At 44.3% G+C, this 17,886-nt stretch overlaps 1 protein-coding gene and 1 pseudogene across 2 annotated transcripts in view; one reads left to right on the forward strand and one right to left on the reverse strand.

Annotated features, from left to right (window-relative positions):
• glu2b (Glucosidase 2 subunit beta) overlaps window positions 1-17,886 on the forward strand; it is a 259,487-nt gene that overhangs the window by 51,537 nt on the left and 190,064 nt on the right.
• LOC145879960 (uncharacterized) lies at window positions 1,281-16,413 on the reverse strand (annotated as a pseudogene).

Consider the following 17,886-nt stretch of genomic DNA (forward strand, 5'->3'; position numbering starts at 1 on the left):
CTACATTGGCAGTCCCTAAAAGCAAGCCCAGGGCAACAATTAGTATTCTTATCACCCTTCTCCACTCGTCAACCACTTTTGACGCTGTACGAGTATGTCTCCTGTCACAAGCTATGGGCACCCGTTTACAATGATATCCAGGAGCACAGTCATTGGTTTCCATGGCACCATCAAAGAGCTGCTAACCTCTGCTCAACCTATACCTTTGTTAGCCAAATGGACACATTCACAGGTGATATAATGTGATTCTATAGACTAATGCTTTGTCGACCATAAACTTAGGCCTACTTGTTGCATATTTTATTTTTTTTCCCCCCCAATGCACATTCTGCATGCGTGCTTAAATTATGACATTGTATTTTCCACAAGCTGTTACCTCAATCTGTTTAATACAAATCTACCAGCATGATAATTGTTTTTCTTTTTGTGTGTGCTTATTTGATGCTGTTTTGTATGAAGTATGTCTTTGGGTAAAGGACACACAAATCTGTTTGACACCTCCCAGTTGATAGACTCACCTCATAGGAGAAGCTGAGTTGAAATATTTTTGTATTTACATTTAAAATCATATCTGATCACAACAGCGTCAAGAGGTTGTAGACAGGCAAACCGGCAGACTGACTGACTGACAGGCAGGCAGTCAAGCAGACAGACAGGCTAGGTGACGAACACTAAGTCCTTTGTGGGGGAAAGAAAATGTATTTTGCAAGGTCTCCATGACGACCCCACTGTATGGCAGATGAGGCGATGACGATGAGCTCCAAGAGAACACAGCCACTGTCAAGGCCCTTGCTATTTTGGCTTGAAGGAGTTGACGAAAATGTTATGTTAGCCAAAAAGAATGTTTCTCTCTCATCTCTTGGCTTTTCTACCATTTGAAAGCCCTCCAATTCGGCTCGCTGGTGAGGAATGACACAGCGGATGACAAAACTCCTGTGTCTGACTGTCTGTCAAGCTCGCTTTTTATCCGACTGACATTTGCTGGCTCAGGTACAGCCAAGCTCGGGAGAGCCAGGGATAAGAGCCAGACACAGATGGCTTTTCCTCAGAATTCTGTCGAGCTCAAGATTTTCCGGAAAGCTCCTGAATCGAGGCGTTTGCACACTCCTCAAAATGTAATTGGTTATGGTGGAGATCACAGTGTATTCTGTCACTATGTTCCATAACAGCTCCGTGGTTCACGCTGCTTCGTCCATGACTTTTAATTTGTCTAATTCCACAAACCGCCCCCACTCTCTATTAGCGAGTAAGGCTTGGTACACCGATACTTCAGTACCTTTTCAGTCTTCCATTAGTGAGTAAGTGAAAGAAAAACAGGTCAGTGGAGGCTCCTCAGAGGAGGGAGGTTCAGGATTGGTGGAGGTCAGTGGAGGCTCCTCAGAGGAGGGAGGTTCAGGATTGGTGGAGGTCAGTGGAGGCTCCTCAGAGGAGGGAGGTTCAGGATTGGTGGAGGTCAGTGGAGGCTCCTCAGAGGAGGGAGGTTGAGGATGGTGGAGGTGTAGCTGTTTCGTTGATTGACGAGAAAGCATCTGGTTACGCTACAACACAGTGAGACGCCTCAGAAACGCAATGCCATTGTTTTTCGGCAACAAGAGAGCATTCTGTCTTGCCGAGGAGTGTCGTCCTCAGAAAACTCACACAGCAGAAGAACAGTTATGTAAGGAACATTTAGAGCTTGTCTTTTGTTTGCTGTCTGGGACCTTGATCTATTTTCTCTTCGTTTCTTCTGATTTTTCCTCCAGTTTTCTCTCGCTTTCATCTGGCTCAGGGTTAACACATAGGGAAATAATGACAGGGTTTCCCAGGTAAGAGTCAGCCGATGATCCAATGACAGAAATGGCACAGGGGCCAAGGGGGCCCCAGGTTTTGCCCTGTCTGAAGCAGGCACACCGGGGAGGGGAAGGAAAAGGGGTGGGGGTGAGGAGGGGTGTCACGGGAGATTGCTTCCTCTGTGACAAGCCGCCATGTTGCGTGCAGACTTCCTGACAGCGAGCTAAGCAAAGAGACAGAACGGGCTGACCCTCGCCATTGCAAAACAGGAGCCAGATTTTTGAGGACAGCGTTGATGTCAGAAGGAAGGGAGATCTACATTTTCCTTTAAGTTCATTTCATTTCAGTATGTATGCTTCAGTAAAGGCCCTCTTATTGTTTGTGGTTAGGAGGGCTGTGCAGGGATGCCCAGTTTCAATTGCGTTGGACCTGTACTGGTTGTGTTGGACATTGATATACAGTACCAGTCAAAAGTTTGGACACACCTACTCATTCAATGTTTTTTCTTTATTTGTACTATTTTCTACATTGTAGAATAATAGTGAAGACATCAAACTATGAAATAACACATATAGAATCATGTAGTAACCAAAAAAGTGTTGAACAAATCAAAATGTATTTTATATTTGAGATTCTTCAAAGTAGCCACCTTGATGACAGCTTTGCACACTCTTGGCATTCTCACAACCAGCTTCATGAGGAATGCTTTTCCAACAGTCTTGAAGGAGTTCCCACATATGCTGAGCACTTGTTGGCTGCTTTTCCTTCACTCTGCGGTCCAACTCATCCCAAACCATCTCATTTGGGTTGAGGTCGGGTGATTGTGGAGGCCAGGTCATCTGATGCAGCACTCCATTTGATTTATTTCACCTTTATTTAACCAGGTATGCAAGTTGAGAACAAGTTCTCATTTACAATTCGACCTGGCCAAGATAAAGCAAAGCAGTTTGACACTTACAACAACACAGAGTTACACATGGAGTAAAACAAACATACAGTCAATACTACAGTAGAAAAATAAGTCTATATACAATGTGAGCAAATGAGGTGAGATAAGGGAGGTAAAGGCAAAAAAAGGCCATGGTGGCGAAGTACATAAAATATAGCAAGTGAAACACTGGAATGGTAGATTTGCAGTGGAAGAAAGTGCAAAGTAGAAGTAAATAATGGGGTGCAAAGGAGCAAAATAAATAAAATAAATAAATACAGTAGGGGAAGAGGTAGTTGTTTGGGCTACATTATAGATGGGCTATGTACAGTTGCAGTAATCTGTGAGCTGCTCTGACAGCTGGTGCTTAAAGCTAGTGAGGGAGATGTGTTTCCAGTTTCAGAGATTTTTGTAGTTCGTTCCAGTCACTGGCAGCAGAGAACTGGAAGGAGAGGCGGCCGAAGGAGGAATTGGCTTTGGGGGTGACCAGTGAGATATACCTGCTGGAGCACGTGCTACACTCTCTTTCTTGGTCAAATAGCCCTTACCCAGCCTGAAGGTGTGTTTTGGGTCATTGTCCTGTTGAAAAACAAATGATAGTCCCACTAAGCGCAAACCAGATGGGATGGCCTATTGCTGCAGAATACTGTGGTAGCCATGCTGGTTATGTGTGCCTTGAATTCTAAATAAATCACAGACAGTGTCACCAGCAAAGCACCATAACACCACCTCCTCCATGCTTCATGTGGGAACCGCACGTGGAGAGATCATCCGTTCACCAACTCTGCGTCTCACAAAGACACGACGGTTAGAACCAAAAATCTCAAATTTGGACTCATCAGACCAAGGTATAGATTTCCACTGGTCTAATCTCCATTGTTTGTGTTTCTTGGCCCAAGCAAGTCTCTTCTTCTTATTGGTGTCCTTTAGTAGAGGTTTCTTTGCAGCAATTCGACCATGAAGGCCTGATTCACTCAGTCTCCTTTGAACAGTTGATGCTGAGATGTGTTTGTTACTTGAACTCTGTGAAGCATTTATTTGGGCTGCAATTTCTGAGGCCGGTAACTCTAATGAACTTATCCTCTGCAGCAGAGGTAACTCTGGGTCTTCCTTACCTGTGGCAGGCCTCATGAGAGCCAGTTTCATCATAGCGCTTGATGGTTTTTGTGACTGCACTTGAAGAAACTTTAAAAGTTCTTGAAATTTTCGGGATTGACTGACCTTCATGTCTTAAAGTAATGATGGACTGTCATTTCTCTTTGCTTATTTGTGCTGTTCTTGCCATAATATGGACTTGGTCTTTTATCAAATAGGGCTATCTTCTGTATACCACCCTTTCCTTGTCACAACACAACTGATTGGCTCAAAAGCACTAAGAAGAAAATAAATTCCACAAAGTAACTTTTAACAAGGCACACCATTTTACTGAAATGCATTCCAGGTGACTACCCCATGAAGCTGGTTGAGAGAATGCCAAGAGTTTGCAAAGCTGTCATCAAGGCGAAGGGTGACTACTCCAAAAATATAAAATATATTTTGATTTGTTAAACACTTTGTTGGTTACTACATGATTTCACATGTGTTATTTCATAGTTTTGATGTATTTACTATTATTATACAATGTAGAAAATAGTACAAATAAAGAAAAACCCTTGAATTAGTACGTGTGTGAAAACTTTTGATTGGTACTGTTGATATGAATCATCACAAGGGAGATGTCAGCATTTCCCCCCACACTGCAATCATTTCCCCCACCCTGGAAGCATTTTCCCCCACCCTGCAATCATTTCACCCCACCCTGCAATCATTTCCCCCATCCTGCAATCATTTTCCCCCATCTTGGAAGCATTTTCCCCCACACTGGAAGCATTTCCCCCCCACCCTGCAATCATTTGGGGCGGCAGGTAGCCTAGTGCTTAGCGCGTTGGACTAGTAACCGAATTGTTGCAAGATCGAATCCCCGAGCTGACAAGGTGAAAATCTGTCGTTCTGCCCCTGAACAAGGCAGTTAACCCACTGTTCCTAGGCCGTCATTGAAAAAAATAATTTGTTCTTTACTGACTTGCCTAGTTAAATAAAGATAAAAATATATATTAAAAAATTCCCTCTACCCTGCAATCATTTCCCCCGACCCTACAATCTGGCCCCATGCCATGTGTCACACTGCTTCCAGCCTCTGTTGAGATGGGTTTCTATTTACAAACAAAGGTCAAAGGGTTGCAACCTGTTACGTGAGGTCACAATGTCGATTTTGGGATCATGTCATTTCTCACTGTGTGCCCTTTGAGTCAGGAAAACATACCCTCCCTCCCTGTCTCCCACCCTCCCTCCCTGTCTCCCTTCCTCCCTCCCTGTCTCCCTCCCTCCCTCCCTGTCTCCCTCCCTCCCTCCCTGTCTCCCTCCCTGTCTCCCTCCCTCCCTGTCTCCCTTCCTCCCTCCCTGTCTCCCTCCCTCCCTGTATCCCTCCCTCCCTCCCTGTATCCCTCCCTCCCTCCCTGTCTCCCTCCCTCCCTCCCTGTCTCCATCTCTGCTCGTACATGTATCATGATCAGTGTTATGGGAAGAATCCAGTCGTATGTTCTCATGCTTGTATGATTGGGTTCTCTGTTCTCTGGTGCTTTTAAGGTAATTATTGGTCCCCCCCGGTCCTCCCCCTGGCCTTGTGTTCTCAACTGGTTCCTTCTCCCCCCTTGCCTTGTCTTCTCTCCTGGTTCCTTCTCCCCCTGGCCTTGTGTTCTCAACTGGTTCCTTCTCCCCCTGGCCTTGTGTTCTCAACTGGTTCCTTCTCCCCCCTGGCCTTGTCTTCTCTCCTGGTTCCTTCTCCCCCTGGCCTTGTGTTCTCTCCTGGTTCCTTCTCCCCCTGGCCTTGTGTTCTCTCCTGGTTCCTTCTCCCCCTGGCCTTGTGTTCTCAACTGGTTCCTTCTCCCCCTGGCCTTGTCTTCTCTCCTGGTTCCTTCTCCCCCTGGCCTTGTCTTCTCTCCTGGTTCCTTCTCCCCCTGGCCTTGTGTTCTCAACTGGTTCCTTCTCCCCCTGGCCTTGTGTTCTCAACTGGTTCCTTCTCCCCCCCTGGCCTTGTCTTCTCTCCTGGTTCTTTCTCCCCCCTGGCCTTGTGTTCTCTACTGGTTCCTTCTCCCCCCCTGGCCTTGTTTTCTCTCCTGGTTCCTTCTCCCCCCCTGGCCTTGTGTTCTCAACTGGTTCCTTCTCCCCCTGGCCTTGTGTTCTCAACTGGTTCCTTCTCCCCCTGGCCTTGTTTTCTCTCCTGGTTCCTTCTCCCCCTGGCCTTGTTTTCTCAACTGGTTCCTTCTCCCCCTGGCCTTGTTTTCTCTCCTGGTTCCTTCTCCCCCTGGCCTTGTTTTCTCTCCTGGTTCCTTCTCCCCCTGGCCTTGTTTTCTCTCCTGGTTCCTTCTCCCCCTGGCCTTGTGTTCTCAACTGGTTCCTTCTCCCCCCTGGCCTTGTGTTCTCTCCTGGTTCTTTCTCCCCCCCTGGCCTTGTTTTCTCTCCTGGTTCTTTCTCCCCCCCTGGCCTTGTTTTCTCTCCTGGTTCCTTCTCCCCCCCCTGGCCTTGTGTTCTCAACTGGTTCCTTCTCCCCCCTGGCCTTGTGTTCTCTCCTGGTTCATTCTCCCCCTTGGCCTTGTGTTCTCAACTGGTTCCTTCTCCCCCCTGGCCTTGTCTTCTCTCCTGGTTCCTTCTCCCCCCTGGCCTTGTGTTCTCAACTGGTTCCTTCTCCCCCCTGGCCTTGTCTTCTCTCCTGGTTCCTTCTCCCCCTGGCCTTGTGTTCTCAACTGGTTCCTTCTCCCCCCTGGCCTTGTGTTCTCTCCTGGTTCCTTCTCCCCCTGGCCTTGTGTTCTCAACTGGTTCCTTCTCCCCCTGGCCTTGTGTTCTCTCCTGGTTCCTTCTCCCCCTGGCCTTGTGTTCTCAACTGGTTCCTTCTCCCCCCTGGCCTTGTGTTCTCAACTGGTTCCTTCTCCCCCTGGCCTTGTGTTCTCAACTGGTTCCTTCTCCCCCTGGCCTTGTTTTCTCTCCTGGTTCCTTCTCCCCCTGGCCTTGTTTTCTCTCCTGGTTCCTTCTCCCCCCTGGCCTTGTGTTCTCAACTGGTTCCTTCTCCCCCTGGCCTTGTGTTCTCAACTGGTTCCTTCTCCCCCCTGGCCTTGTGTTCTCTCCTGGTTCCTTCTCCCCCCTGGCCTTGTTTTCTCTCCTGGTTCCTTCTCCCCCCCTGGCCTTGTGTTCTCAACTGGTTCCTTCTCCCCCCCTGGCCTTGTTTTCTCTCCTGGTTCCTTCTCCCACCTGGAGTCCAAGAGTCCCCTCTGCATTCTCAGTTGCTCACCCATCTCTCCTCTACAAAGTGACATTTATTCATTAAATATAGTGTACAGGCGCAGGACGTGCTTCCCTTCCCACCGTTTCCAGACACTAATAATTACATTGGCATTTACCGCCGCGATAAGACGACCCTTTGGCCTTTATGAAATGTGTCCCGAGCCTGGATACCTAGCAAATATAAACCAATGCGAACCGTGCATTGATCCAGGCTTTTTGTGTTTTTACCTTAAGAGAAGACGTACTGTTTATTATCAGGGTTAATTCATGCATCCTTATCTGATGTCACACCTGTCTGTAATATTGTGTCTATTAATGTAATAATTAAAAGTGTCCATCTGTTGTGAACATGGGTGACCATTCATAGTGGCCATCTGTTGTGAACATGGGTGACCATTCATAGTGGCCATCTGTTGTGAACATGGGTGACCATTCGTAGTGGCCATCTGTTGTGAACATGGGTGACCATTCGTAGTGGCCATCTGTTGTGAACATGGGTGACCATTCATAGTGGCCATCTGTTGTGAACATGGGTGACCATTCATAGTGGCCACCTGTTGTGAACATGGGTGACCATTCATAGTGGCCACCTGTTGTGAACATGGGTGACCATTCATAGTGGCCATCTGTTGTGAACATGGGTGACCATTCATAGTGGCCACCTGTTGTGAACATGGGTGACCATTCATAGTGGCCACCTGTTGTGAACATGGGTGACCATTCATAGTGGCCACCTGTTGTGAACATGGGTGACCATTCGAAGTGGCCATCTGTTGTGAACATGGGTGACCATTCGAAGTGGCCATCTGTTGTGAACATGGGGAACCATTAGTAATTGGTGTCTGTTGTGAACATGGGGAACCATTAGTAATTGGTGTCTGTTGTGAACATGGGGAACCATTAGTAATTGGTGTCTGTTGGGAACGTGGGGAACCATTAGTAATTGGTGTCTGTTGTGAACGTGGGGAACCCTGGGGTGTATTCAATAGGAACCAAATGAAAACAAACGTGATGAAACTGGGAGGGACCTACCTGAGTTTGTCAAATAGAAACAGGTTTTATGTTGCAAAACATTTTCCACTGCGAAAGATTTTGCTGCGGTTTGCACTAATAAATACACCCCTGTATTCCTGTTCCATGGAATCGAATGTAATCACAAGTGTGACATCAATAGAATCTTCAAATAAGGCCCTTAGGCTTGTGCCTCACCGTATCATGTAAGATGATCAGAATGGCAGCCTGGGAAATCTCCCAATGAGCCCTTTTATTTTGGTTGGTGTTCCCCCCCCATCGAGCGCTTGTGAAGAGATCACTTGTGACTGCTTCACCATGCTGGAGATGGGACATTGGGAGGGTATTCTCTCTGAATGCTGTAGATGGAACATTGGGAGGTATTCTCTCTGAATGCTGTAGATGGAACGTTGGCAGGGTATTCTCTCTGAATGCTGGAGATGGGACATTGGGAGGGTATTCTCTCTGAATGCTGTAGATGGAACGTTGGCAGGGTATTCTCTCTGAATGCTGGAGATGGAACGTTGGCAGGGTATTCTCTCTGAATGCTGTAGATGGAACATTGGGAGGTATTCTCTCTGAATGCTGTGGATGGAACATTGGCAGGGTATTCTCTCTGAATACTGGAGATGGAACATTGGCAGGGTATTCTCTCTGAATGCTGTAGATGGAACATTGGCAGGGTATTCTCTCTGAATTCCTTAGATGGAACGTTGGCAGGGTATTCTCTCTGAATGCTGTAGATGGAACGTTGGCAGGGTATTCTCTCTGAATTCCTTAGATGGAACGTTGGCAGGGTATTCTCTCTGAATGCTGTAGATGAAACATTGGCAGGGTATTCTCTCTGAATGCTGTAGATGGAACGTTGGCAGGGTATTCTCTCTGAATTCTGTAGATGGAACATTGGGAGGTATTCTCTCTGAATGCTGTAGATGGAACATTGGGAGGTATTCTCTCTGAATACTGGAGATGGAACATTGGGAGGTATTCTCTCTGAATGCTGGAGATGGAACATTGGCAGGGTATTCACTCTGAATGCTGTGGATGGAACATTGGCAGGGTATTCTCTCTGAATACTGGAGATGGAACATTGGCAGGGTATTCTCTCTGAATGCTGTAGATGGAACATTGGGAGGTATTCTCTCTGAATGCTGGAGATGGAACATTGGCAGGGTATTCTCTCTGAATGCTGTAGATGGAACGTTGGCAGGGTATTCTCTCTGAATGCTGGAGATGGAACATTGGCAGGGTATTCTCTCTGAATGCTGGAGATGGAACATTGGCAGGGTATTCTCTCTGAATGCTGTAGATGGAACATTGGGAGGGTATTCTCTCTGAATGCTGTAGATGGAACGTTGGCAGGGTATTCTCTCTGAATGCTGGAGATGGAACGTTGGCAGGGTATTCTCTCTGAATGCTGTAGATGGAACATTGGGAGGTATTCTCTCTGAATGCTGTGGATGGAACATTGGCAGGGTATTCTCTCTGAATACTGGAGATGGAACATTGGCAGGGTATTCTCTCTGAATGCTGTAGATGGAACGTTGGCAGGGTATTCTCTCTGAATACTGGAGATGGAACATTGGCAGGGTATTCTCTCTGAATGCTGTAGATGGAACGTTGGCAGGGTATTCTCTCTGAATGCTGGAGATGGAACATTGGCAGGGTATTCTCTCTGAATGCTGGAGATGGAACGTTGGCAGGGTATTCTCTCTGAATGCTGGAGATGGAACATTGGGAGGGTATTCTCTCTGAATGCTGGAGATGGAACGTTGGCAGGGTATTCTCTCTGAATGCTGTAGATGGAACATTGGCAGGGTATTCTCTCTGAATACTGGAGATGGAACATTGGCAGGGTATTCTCTCTGAATGCTGGAGATGGAACATTGGCAGGGTATTCACTCTGAATGCTGTGGATGGAACATTGGCAGGGTATTCTCTCTGAATGCTGTAGATGTAACGTTGGCAGGGTATTCTCTCTGAATACTGGAGATGGAACATTGGCAGGGTATTCTCTCTGAATGCTGTAGATGGAACGTTGGCAGGGTATTCTCTCTGAATGCTGGAGATGGAACATTGGGAGGTATTCTCTCTGAATGCTGGAGATGGAACATTGGCAGGGTATTCTCTCTGAATGCTGTAGATGGAACATTGGGAGGGTATTCTCTCTGAATGCTGGAGATGGGACATTGGCAGGGTATTCTCTCTGAATCCGGTATGGGAGAAAAGCTGTGGGATAAGGAGGACTTCTGACACTCATACCATACCTGTGGCAGAATAATAACACGTGTGGGTGTTTGCACGTGTGGGTGCGTTTTAATATTCCCACTAGTGTGTGTTTGGGTTTATGGTAATACTATATACATATTTGACTGCGTAATTTTTCTCATACTTTATCTGTGGAAGGTGATATTTTGACAAGCATAACCAGAAAAGGTGATTCTCCCAACCCAGGTATATGTGGCAATATTGTAGATAAACACAGCTGGGAATAGTTCTGTCTGCACCGTATGTGGGTGTGTGGATTCATATTGCCATATAGCTGTAAGGTAATAGATCTCCTCCTGCTTGCTTAGCCCCTGTTTATTTGACTACATCTAGTGTAGAGTTTGTGGGCCAATACAAAACCCCAATAACAACATCTGACTGAAATACCTGTTTGACGAGGATGTGTTTTAGAAGCAGGGTGTTAATGGTTTCTCCTATAAACATATATATATATATATATATATAACTGAGTCAACAAAAAGGGATGCAGTACGTGATGTAATTAAAAAAATAAGTAAATGTTGTTTTCATTAATGCCGTATTTCATGGGGTATGAAATAGCCGCTTCAAATCTGTTATTATTTCATCACATTCTCCTTTTCAGTTGGAAATGTACACCTTTTTTTTTTCATTTAGATCTGATTTCAAATGTAATCCAGAGCAAAGGGACCAATTTGGAATAATCCAAATATCTATGCATGTTTTATTCCACTACTACTTTTATACATTTATAAATGATCATGAAATACAATTACACCCAGGGAATTGGGGTGAGGGCTTAAATAAGTTCCCCAATTTCCATTTGGTGTGGTCCAAAACGGCGAGCCAAGGCCTCAACATGGCCGTCATTAGATATACAATTGAATCCATGCGAACCGTTTTCATGGAAACATAACAGATAGTTTGTGTGTCTATGACAAGATGGCTTTACCACTATATTATTGATCTAGCCTCCGTCGGTCTGAAATGCGTACCAAATTACCACATTCATAGTTTCTTCATTATTGATGCTAGGTCTTATCTGTAGACTAGTACAATACGATGCAAGCTGGCTATCACCAATTCTGGGATTTCAATGTCTATCATACAATGCTACCTACAATGCATATAAAAAAGAGCATCTACAATTGGGTGTTCGGATACATCTGGTTCTTTCATCTATTGCTTTATTTGTTAAAGCAAGACGAAATATCTGGCCAATAAATGGAAAGGTGGTCTTAAAAGTGAAACTTGGGCCTAATACCAAGCGTTTTACATTCACCACTAATTTCCCGGTAGTCACTCAAGTTATTTTCACAGTGGCCCTTTAAAGAATACATGTGCAGAACAAAGCACTTTGGATGTCTGTCACTGTCCTTTGTGAGGTCGACAGTAGTGCTGCACATATAGCACCACTGTTTTGTCTCTGTCGAGTCCGAGCACGGCAGCGCTGTTTATTAGGTTAGCTTAATTGTTCATAGTATCTAAAGGTCAACGCCTGCTGCGCTACAGCACTGCCAAAATGGCTTCCAGTGGGACTCCATTTCACATGAATAAACACACGGGTCTACTTCCCAAATGGCACCCTATGCCCTACATAGTGTTCTTAAGCCTCCGGTCAAAATAGTGTGTCATTTACGACTTAAACTGGGAGCCCCCACCACCTTCGTCTCCCATCAACCCTCCCTCCCTCTGCACAGCAGCGCCGTGTTGGTGTTCACAAGCAGTGTCTGATGGTTATTCACTGGTGGACATCGCTTCACTGGCTCGCTTTTGAACAGTGGTGACGCCGCTGGCGAGAGAGGAGGTCGAGTCCAGATTTATCCTCTCATCAATGTTTTTTTGGTTGTTTTGAAACTGATTTCCGTGCCCTTGTTGCATAAGTATATTCCAATTAGAAATGTACAGTGGCTTTCGAAAGTATTCACCCCCCTTGGCATTTTTCCTATTTTGTTGCCGTACAACCTGGAATTAAAATTGATTTATTTGGGGGGGGGGGGGGGGGGTTTGTATCATTTGATGTACACAACATGCCTACCACTTTGAAGGTGAAATAAGACAAAAAAAAAATAGAAAACTTGAGCGTGCATAACTATTCACCTCATTTATTTGGGCTGCAATTTCTGATGCACATAACTCTAATGAACTTGTCCTCGGCAGTAGAGGTGACTCTGGGTCTTCCTTACCTGTGGCGGTCCTCATGAGAGCCCGTTTCATCATAGCGCTTGATGGTTTTTGAAATGCACTTGAAGAAACATTCAAAGTTCTTGAAAGTTCGTGATATCTTAAGTAATGATGGACTATTCTCTTTTCTTATTTGAGTTGTTCTTGCCATAATATGGACTTGGTCTTTCACCAAATAGGGCTATGTTCTGTATTCCCCCCCCCCCACCCCCATGACTACCTCATGAAGCTGTCAAGCAGCATGTGCAAAGCTGTCAAGACAAAGAGTGACAATTTTGAAGAATCTCAAATATAACATCTATTTTGATTTGTTTAACACTTTTTCGGTACTACATGATTTCATATGTGTTATTTCATAGTTTTGATGTCTTCACTATTATTCTACAATGTGGAAAAAAATTCAAATAAAGAAAAACCCTGGAATGAGTAGGTGTGTCCAAACTTTTGACTGGTTCTGTGTGTTTGACTGATATGGGTCATTCTACTGAAATGGTGTAAATTGGGGGTTGGGAAAAAAAAGAACATTTGTATTCTATTTCTCCTAAACTGTCAGCACACATCTTCCAACACTTCAGGTAGACTCACACACTTTGTTTGTATTGCATATTTGAAATATTTACCTGAATTCCTAACCACCACACTACGTTGTTCACTACTGAAACATAGTGGAAAAGTCACGCTAAAGGCAGAACCCTGCACAGTAATGATCATTTTGATGAACCTTCTATTACATCATTTTCGGAGGGAAATTCTATTTGCATACCAAATTAACAAAATAGTAAAATCATGACTTTTAACCAGATTTTTCAAAACCTTTAAATAGAATTTTGAAAAATATGTCTGTTGTTCTCTGTAAAATGTTCAATGTTCATTGTATGAATCTGAAACGTTTTGATTGGTTGAATTACTTATGGATCTAATTAATTATGTTGTTAGATGTATAGAAACTCAGCAAAAAAAGAAACGTCCTCTCACTGTCAACTGCATTTATTTTCAGCAAACTTAACGTGTAAATATTGAACATAACAAGATTCAACAACTGAGACATAAACTGAACAAGTTCCACAGACATGTGACTAACAGAAATGGAATAATGTGTCCCTGAACAAAGAGGGTGGTCAAAATCAAAAGTAACAGTCAGTATCTGGTGTGGCCACCAGCTGCATTAAGTACTGCAGTGCATCTCCTCCTCATGGACTGCACCAGATTTGCCCGTTCTTGCTGTGAGATGTGACCCCACTATTCCACCAAGGCACCTGCAAGTTCCCGGACATTTCTGGGGGGAATGGCCCTAGCCCTCATCCTCCGATCCAACAGGTCCCAGACGTGCTCAATGGGATTGCGATCCGGGCTCTTCTCTGGCCATGGCAGAACACCGACATTCCTGTCTTGCAGGAAATCACACACAGAATGAGCAGTATGGCTGGTGGCATTGTCATGCTGGAGGGTCATTGTTAGGATTATTATTCTACCTTTATTTCTACAAGGAACACAGACTGAGACCAAGGTCGATTTTACAGCTGGGCCCTGCGTATACATGTTTACACATACAGTTTAGGTACAATGATTAAGAAATTACACAAGACAAACAAAACGATCACAGATAACACAAAAAAATACAGCAGCAGATTATTACATTTACACATAGGTTATTCCCCTAACATCACAAGAACTTGCATTACCCGAAACAGTTACAAGCAATACAAAAATAAAAATCCTCCAATAAATGTTTAAAATGAGCAAGGGGGACAAGAGTCTGAAGTTTAAGTTTAGTCTGCAGGCTATTCCATAGGCAAGGAGCGTAACAGGAAAAGGCAGCCACACCCAACTGTGGAAATCGCACGGGCCTCAAGTGTAATCCATGCTTGAGACCTGGTTTTAGGAATTGTAATTCTAATATTGATGAGTGATAATAAATAAGAAGGTAGCTTATTCAGAAGTGCTTTATAGACAAACACGAGAGCATGTTGTTCTCGTCGCATGGACAGCATAGTCCAACCCACATTTTGATATAAAACACAGTGGTGAGTTCTGTAGCTAGCACCCGTAATAAACCTATGTGCGCAAAGATAAGTAGCATCCAGCGATTTTAGTGTTGAGGCCGTAACATGCATGTAGATAATATCCCCATAATCTATAACAGACATAAAAGTGGCTTGCACAATTTGTCTTCTATTTGTAGAGGACAAACATGTCCTGTTTCTATAGAGGAAGCCTAGCTTAAGTTTTAGCTGTTTACAAGGTTCGTCAACATGCATTTTAAAAGACAGTTTATCATCCAGCCATATCCCTAAGTATTTATATGCAGAGACCTGATTCATTCCAGAACCATCTAAGCTCGTAAGTGCAAGTGTATTTTCAACCAACTTTTTGAACCTATTAAAAATCATAAAATGTGTTTTCTTTGCATTTAAAACAAGTTTCAGCTGACCCTTGTAATATCTTAAAATCTGTCTCCAATAGTGATAATGGTTGGTCAGCCATTGAAGCGATAGAGTACATGACAGTGTCATCAGCATATAAATGAATTTTACACTTTCTTATCTCATCACCGATATTGTTAATGTAGAGAGTGAACAGTAATGGACCAAGTATAGAACCTTGTGGGACCCCTTTAACCAACTCCAATAGCTCCGACTGGATGCCGTCGACTCTAACTTGTATCCTTTAGATAGTCATGCAACCAACGACAGGCATCCAATCCCAGTCCTATTGACGACAGCTTATCCAAAAGTATCGCATGGTCTACAGTGTCAAAAGCTTTCGATAAATCTATGAACAAGGCTGCACAGTGTTTTCTATTATCTAGGGCATTAGTAATATAATTTACAACACGTACAGTGGCCGTAATAGTACTGTATTTAGGTCTGAAGCCAGGATGAGCCTGCAGGAAGGGTACCACATGAGGGAGGAGGATGTCTTCCCTGTAACGCACAGCGTTGAGATTGCCTGCAATGACAACAAGCTCAGTCCGATGATGCTGTGACACACCGCCCCAGATCATGACCAACCCTCCACCTCCAAATCGATCCCGCTCCAGAGTACAGGTTTCGGTGTAACGCTCATTCCTTCAACGATAAACGCGAATCCGACCATCACCCCTGGTGAGACAAAACCGTGACTCGTCAGTGAAGAGCACTTTTGGCCAGTCCTGTCTGGTCCAGCGACGGTGGGTTTGTGCCCATAGGCGATGTTGTTGCCGGGGATGTCTGGTGAGGACCTGCCTTACAACAGGCCTACAAGCCCTCTGTCCAGCCTCTCTGAGCCTATTGCGGAAAGTCTGAGCACTGATGGAGGGATTGTGTGTTCCTGGTGTAACTCGGGCAGTTGTTGTTGCCATCCTGTACCTGTCCCGCAGGTGTGATGTTCGGATTTACCGATCCTGTGCAGGTTTTGCTACACGTGGTCTGCCACTGCGAGGACGATCAGCTGTCCATCCTGTCTCCCTGTAGCGTTGTCATAGGCGTCTCACAGTACGGACATTGCAATTTATTGCCCTGGCCACATCTGCAGTCCTCATCCCTCCTTGCATCATGCCTAAGGCCCGTTCATGCAGATGAACAGGGACCCTGAGAATCTTTCGTTTGGTGTTTTTCAGAGTCAGTAGAAAGGCCTCGTTAGTGTCCTAAGTGTTCATAACTGTGACCTTAATTGCCTACCGTCTGTAAGCTGTTAGTGTCTTAACGACCGTTCCACAGGTGCATGTTCATTCATTGTTTATGGTTCATTGAACAAGCATGGGAAACAGTGTTTAACACCTTTACAATGAAGATCGGTGAAGTTATTTGGATTTTTACGAATTATCTTTGAAAGACAGGGTCCTGAAAAAGTGACTTTATCTATCTTTATTTTGGAAAAATAACAGCCGTTTTGGTGTTATGTGTAAATTATAGAGATATTTACAGGACTACATGGAAATAATTCATTTTACTATAGACATTGATGGCTTCCACCATTTTAGAAGTTGTTAACTGGGTGGGGATTCCTATGGCTTGGGAGTGATCAGCCAATGTCTCCTTCTAATTGGATTTTCTATGGTTTGTACAGTGCTGAACTGTACTGTACTCTGCTGTTATACTATTCTGTACTCTACATTACTGTACTCAAGTTTACGCAAGTTTCTTACAATTGAAGAAGTGTGGTGAAATAATGATAATACAAATAATAATACAAAAATAAAACAATTACTGGGATTAGAAATGATGCAATCAATTAAATTGACAGAACCCAAAATCTATCATTGCTGTTCATAGTACAGTATAGATCATTATAGGCATCTATGTTTTGGCCAGATAGATGTCAATGTTTGGGCTCTTGGAGGGTTGGATCCCCCCTGCTGGCTATGCATCTCAGTACTCTACACTTTTTCCTGAAGGGTGCACTTGTCCATTCCCTACATGGTGGCCCTCTGTAACTTAGTTGGTAACGCATGGCACTTGCAACTTTAAAATGGAGATAGTCCCAATCGAGCGGCCCGTGCTGTCACAAGCTGTATAATGGCACTGATACAAAGATGAGACCTCTATATATCTCTATGGTGTCAATTGTTTCAGTTGTGACCGTTTCGTGTTTGGACAATTTTGACTTAACTTGGATTTGAAAGAATCCCCATTGACACCTATATGTAGCTATCTTTAATTTGGACCAAGCTACATCCCAGCAAACATATATTGTAGTCCCTAAACTGTACTTTACATATTTATAGATGTATTCAATGTTCGGTAGTGACATGAGGTTTACCAACTTGCTCACTCAATTTCTCCAAAATGTTTGCACACAGACTACTAACCATGTGGCTACCATGCTGGAGAGGGGTTCAATCCCATCAACTGGTGATATTTGTAGGGTTGTGGCTTAAGGCACATTAATTCTACAGTCTTTTAATGTGTGTGTTTTCGTAGTGACATCAAAAGTGGGGACAGTGTTTTTCAGAGAAAGGTGTTTAAAGATTAACCAAGCTAATAATTATATAATTATATCAGTGAGTGTACAAAACATTATGAACACCTGCTCTTTCCATGACAGAGACTGACCAGGTGAATCCAGGTGAAAGCTATGATCCCTTATTGATGTCACTTGTTAAATCCACTTCAATCAGTGTAGATGAAGGGGAGGAGACAGGTTAAAGAAGGATTTTTAAGCCTTTAGACAATTGAGACATGGATTGTGTTTGTGTGCCATTCAAAGGGTGAATGGGCAAGACAAAATATTTAAGTGTCTTTGAACGGGGTATGGTAGTAGGTGCCAGGTGCACCGGTTTGAGTGTCAAGAACTGCAATGCTGCTGGGTTTTTCCACTCTCAACAGTTTCCAGTGTGTATCAAGAATGGTCCACCACCCAAAGGACATCCAGCCAACTTGACACAACTGCGGGAAGCATTGGAGTCAACATGGGCCGGTATCCCTGTGGAATGCATTCGACGCCTTGTA

Source organism: Salmo salar, chromosome 07 (genome assembly GCF_965601325.2).
Source record: "Salmo salar chromosome 07, fSalSal1, whole genome shotgun sequence".
Taxonomy (NCBI): domain Eukaryota; kingdom Metazoa; phylum Chordata; class Actinopteri; order Salmoniformes; family Salmonidae; genus Salmo; species Salmo salar.